The sequence below is a fragment of the Dermacentor silvarum genome, chromosome 7 (assembly GCF_013339745.2).
Source record: "Dermacentor silvarum isolate Dsil-2018 chromosome 7, BIME_Dsil_1.4, whole genome shotgun sequence".
Classification (NCBI taxonomy): domain Eukaryota; kingdom Metazoa; phylum Arthropoda; class Arachnida; order Ixodida; family Ixodidae; genus Dermacentor; species Dermacentor silvarum.
Window position 1 is genome coordinate 57859514 of NC_051160.1, and position 4727 is coordinate 57864240.

At 49.1% G+C, this 4727-nt stretch overlaps 1 pseudogene; it reads right to left on the bottom strand.

Moving 5' to 3' along the window:
• Positions 1-1789: 1789 nt before the first annotated feature.
• Positions 1790-4723, bottom strand: LOC119458886 (histone lysine demethylase PHF8-like; annotated as a pseudogene).
• Positions 4724-4727: the final 4 nt, after the last annotated feature.

Consider the following 4727-nt stretch of genomic DNA (forward strand, 5'->3'; position numbering starts at 1 on the left):
CACCGACTACAAGATCCTAATGACCCACCTATCCAAAAGGCTCGCCAAACTCCTTTCGAACGTTATATCATCATATCAAGCCTCATCACTTCCAGGACAATTGATGTTCGTGACATAAACATTAACTAGAGAAAGCTTTGCATGTATGCATCAGAAAGACCTAAATGGTTTTTATCTAAAAGTAGACCAATCAAAAGCTTTCAATAGAGTTGAACATGACTATCTCATTACTCCATTAGAAACATACGGATTCACCCATGACTTTATTCACTGCATTAAACTCCTGTACGCTGACATGATAGTAAAATACTGAATAATGGGAAACTATCAACACCTGTCTGTCTGCACCCTTGTTTATTTTATTTTTACACCCAGTTCTAAGACAAGTTGCTGAAAGCAAGATAGGTTTTTTTCATAACGGGAGAAGAATGCATCAAAATCACTGCTTACACCGATGACATCGGTCTATTTGTGAGAGACTTCAGCCCCCCCCCCGTTTCCGAGTTCTTCAGATTTTCCACAAATACGGTGAGCTCTCCAACACGGTTAAATAAGAAAAGTAAAGCTCTTTTGTTTGGAGACACCACAGAAACGCTACCCAAATGCATACAAATATTAGATGTAATAAAAGTTCTGGGTGCGATTTTCGAAAGTAAAGCTGTCTCCTATTAAAAATGGACGTAAGCCTGTCCAAAGGCAGCAAAGGATAGCTGAGAAGCAGGCCATTATGATCTTTCTATGAAAGGAATAAAAATTATAAAAACTAAAGCTTGCGCTATGCTTTCTATGTAGCGAGAGTGGCGATAATGCCCACGCCGATTGCAACCAAACTAACACGAACAATTACAGTCTTTATATGGAAAAACAAAACCCTGCCATTAAGAAACAGTCCCTCTACCTGGCAGAAAACAGAGGAGGCCTTAGTCTCCCAAATGTCCAGACCCTGGTACGCATCATCAGCAGAAAAACAACTGAAATGCTACCAGACAACACCTAATATGCAGGCAGGTCTCATGAAATATTGGCTCAGTACACTTCTGAAATCTTTCATCGCAGAACCCCACATCGGACCTACAGCAGAAGAATTGCTCCCCTTCTACAGTACAGCAGCAGACATGAAAAAATATCGTTAAGTACAAAAACTGCACAACTAAACTCTAGTCAAACACCATCAAACAAGTTGAGTGAAGAAATCGCATACTTAACACTCACAAATGTGAAAAACAACAAGTCACGGAAGGAAAATGGACCCACCTGACGAGAATAAAAATGCCAACAGAAAACTATGGAATTTGAATGGAAGAGGAAATGGGGTATATCACCCACACGCCAAAGGCTGGCAACCTGGGATATAGTTTCAAATGGAAAATGCTCCAACTACAAAGTAACAGAGACAACTGATCATGCCTTACTCCAATGCCACGCAGCTAAGGCCGCGTGGAAGCTGGCACATAAAACCTTACATACGGAAACACCCAAGACAATCACAAACACGAACATGCAGCCTATTAAACATTATAGTTATTGTATCACATTAGCTGTTAAAGTACACATGCATTGGCAACCACGGTCCGTGACGCGAGCAATATTACGAATAAACCTGTTGTACAGGAGATTATCGGCGCTGGCACGGTAAAGTGTGGAAGAGGAAGACGACGAACTAGTAGTGCGCGCTCGATCAGTTTCCAGTTGAGACTGCTGAGTCTTCCTGTTCTTCTGCAAGACTCCCTGCGGACTTACAAGAACATCCCGTGACATTTGGTGGAGGTGCGGGTTACGAAGTGATTTTGTCCGACAGTGGGGCATGATGAAAAAGTGAGGTATGGCTGAAGAGAGCAATATGTACAAGTAAAGACAACTATCCGCCAATTTGAAAATGAAACCGCGAAGTTGCTCATGGCTGCAGTAGGTAAACATAAACACACAAAAAATATGCACACACACAAGCACACATGCAGAGCGTCTCTTTATTAGTAGATACTCTTGTGGATCTTGAGAATCTTGCCCAGACGCTGCTTTGCAGTGGCAAAACCTTTCGTCGGCTTTTTCAGCCTGAGGGCATCTGGAAGCAGGGAGGGCTTTTTGCTGGCCACTGAGGATGTGGACGGGCCAGCTTCAAATTTCTCCATGTCCTTTTCCTTAGCTTTAGGTGGCGCTTGGGCCTTCTTGCGGTGGTAGAATCGCTTGGGAGGAGGCTTGTTGGCAAGCTTGGATGGACGCCGTGTCCTCAATGGTGCGTTTGAGAGACTTCTTTTGCGTTCTCTCTTGTGTGGGGCGTCGCGGTTTTGGGTAGTTTGGAGCAAGCTTGGCTTTGGGATTGCATGCCTCGTCTCACTTAGATCGCCCCCGAGGTTTGAACGTGCGAAGCTCGTCGTCCGAGGCTTCCCGTCCAGGGTAAACAGTCGTCATCTGCGTGGCACTCTTTGAGGAGAGACTCCTCGAGGTCTTCCTTGCCGGACAGCATCCGGGAGGCGGCAGAGCCAAATGGAGTGGGCGGCTTGAGCATGGGCATCGGGCCAATCCCTTCCGCGCAGTCCGGCCAACCCCAGTGCCAAGCGTGTGCTTAGCGGGCCTCCCTCGAGAAGATCCTGTGCTGTTGGGCCCATGGGTCCACCCCCGTCACACGGCGAAAGGTGACGCTCTTCGACATGGACAGCATGCCCTGGATCGCGTCCCGCATCGACGACGATGCTCGGCCACCCCCCAACTCTTCTTCAAGGCTGACTCGTGTGCTGTCGGTGTCAAAGGCAATGCTAGACGCTGGCAGCAAGTCATCGATGGTTCCGTTCTTCGGGACGTCAGCAGTGTCCTCTCCACTGGCCGCCGTCTTGGGAACCACAGGAGCGCTGGCAGTCTTTTGTTTGCTGTAGGTCCTTTCTCTGCTTTGGGCTTGCCATTGAATGAAAGCCGAAGCTTGAGAGAACCTTGCTTGCTCTCCTGGCACTCCATCACAGGTGATGCGGTACAAGCCGCGGCTGCTGCAGCCACCGCCACGAAGTTGCCCATGGAGGCGTTGTTGCTGAACGTGAAGATGGGCGGCAGAGCTGGAGTTGCGGAACGACCATGGCTCGCTGGTACGAGCGGCGCAGCAATGGCGGCGGGTACTCGTCAACCACCAGGCCATAATCGTCCGAATCGTTGGAAGTCATGCACCGACTCCTTGTGCAGCGGCTTCACGGGTGGCGGTGCCAGGGCTGGTTTCTGCTGTTTCACACTTTGTGCCTCTTTTGTGGCTGCCGTGGCCTTGAGGCCACTGGTGCCTTTACCCTTTGCTTTGCCCTTGGCCTTCACAGGCAGCTTCACCTTGATGTTGATGCCCTGCTCGGAAGCGCCATCGACCCGGACAGGCGTCACATTTTCCTGCACTGCAGAAGCAGCCTTTGCGGGTCCCTGCTTGCCCTTCTTGGTCTCTTTCTCAGCCTTAACCTTGCCATTCAGCTTCTCCGCTGTTCTGACTTCCTTGGCCATATCCTTAAGGAGCTTTGGAAGATTGATCCCACTTGGAATTGCATCCAATTTAGAGTTGGACTTTTGAGTCCAGTTTTTAAGTGCGGTCATCAAGGCCTTCGCTCTAATAATCGGGAAGCTGGGGGGCTTGAACTCGGATGCTATTGCACTTCTCAGCTGTTCGATGACGTATGATGCGGCGAACCAGAGTCGTCTCGAACGAGGGGAACTTGTACTTATTTGGGGCGTCGATTCTCTTCTCTAGATCGTAGACTTGTAGCTGGAGGCCAATGTTGAAGCTATGTAGGAAGTTTCCACCGAAGACCATGGAGTCCACCGAGGTGTACACTGAGTGTATCCACTCATTCCGGATGACCAGCGTCTGCCCAGCAGTGAGGGTGAGCCGATAGCAGGCGCCTGCCAGGTCTCCGAAGAAGGTCTCGCTCTGACTGGCCGAGGCCATCCAGTGCTCGTAGAGACTCAAGTTGGTTTGGGTAGGCCGTATCAAGTAGAATATCTTCTCCCCTCGGAGAACCTGGTACAGCACCGAGGAGCCACCAAAGTCGGTGAAGCTGTTCTTGGTGCTCATGAGACAGTACATGATGGGATGGCGCTGGAAGATGCCAATTTTGGGTACATATGCAATGGCGGCTTCACAAAATCGGACAGCCTCGTGTCCGAGAACTCGAGGCTGATGACGTTGAGACCTTGGAGCAATCGTAACTGTTGAAGTAGTCAACACACTCTGACATCGTCATCTTGAGATCCTCCTGCTTCCAGACATCGGTGACGTCCAACATGAAATCCAGCCCAATGAAATCCATGACATCACTGACAGTGAGGTCCTCTGGTGGCATAACAAGTCCAAGGCCATCCTCCTTGGTGACCAAGACTGGGTTAGTGAACCCACTGTGCCCACTGTGCAGGAGGTACTGCAGGTTGAACTGGTCCCCATTCAGCCGGGTCACTATGCTCTCCGCACTTTCAAAATGTCTCAACTTGAGTTCCTTCATGAAAACGTAGGTGCCTGTCCGTACAGGCTTATCACTCGCATCAGGATCTGAGTAGTCGTGTTGATGCCAGTTAGTCCTCTGTTTCCAGATTGACGGCCCGAAGGTCAACTGGCACCAAGGACTGTGGTACTTGATGTCGCAGGCATCGTGTTCTTTGACATCTATGCAGTTTCCGTGAAAGCAGTCTTAAACATCACACTGTATCATAAATAAATTTGGGTCGTTTGGCTGGCCACAAAACAATACACATCTACTGACGCCATCTTA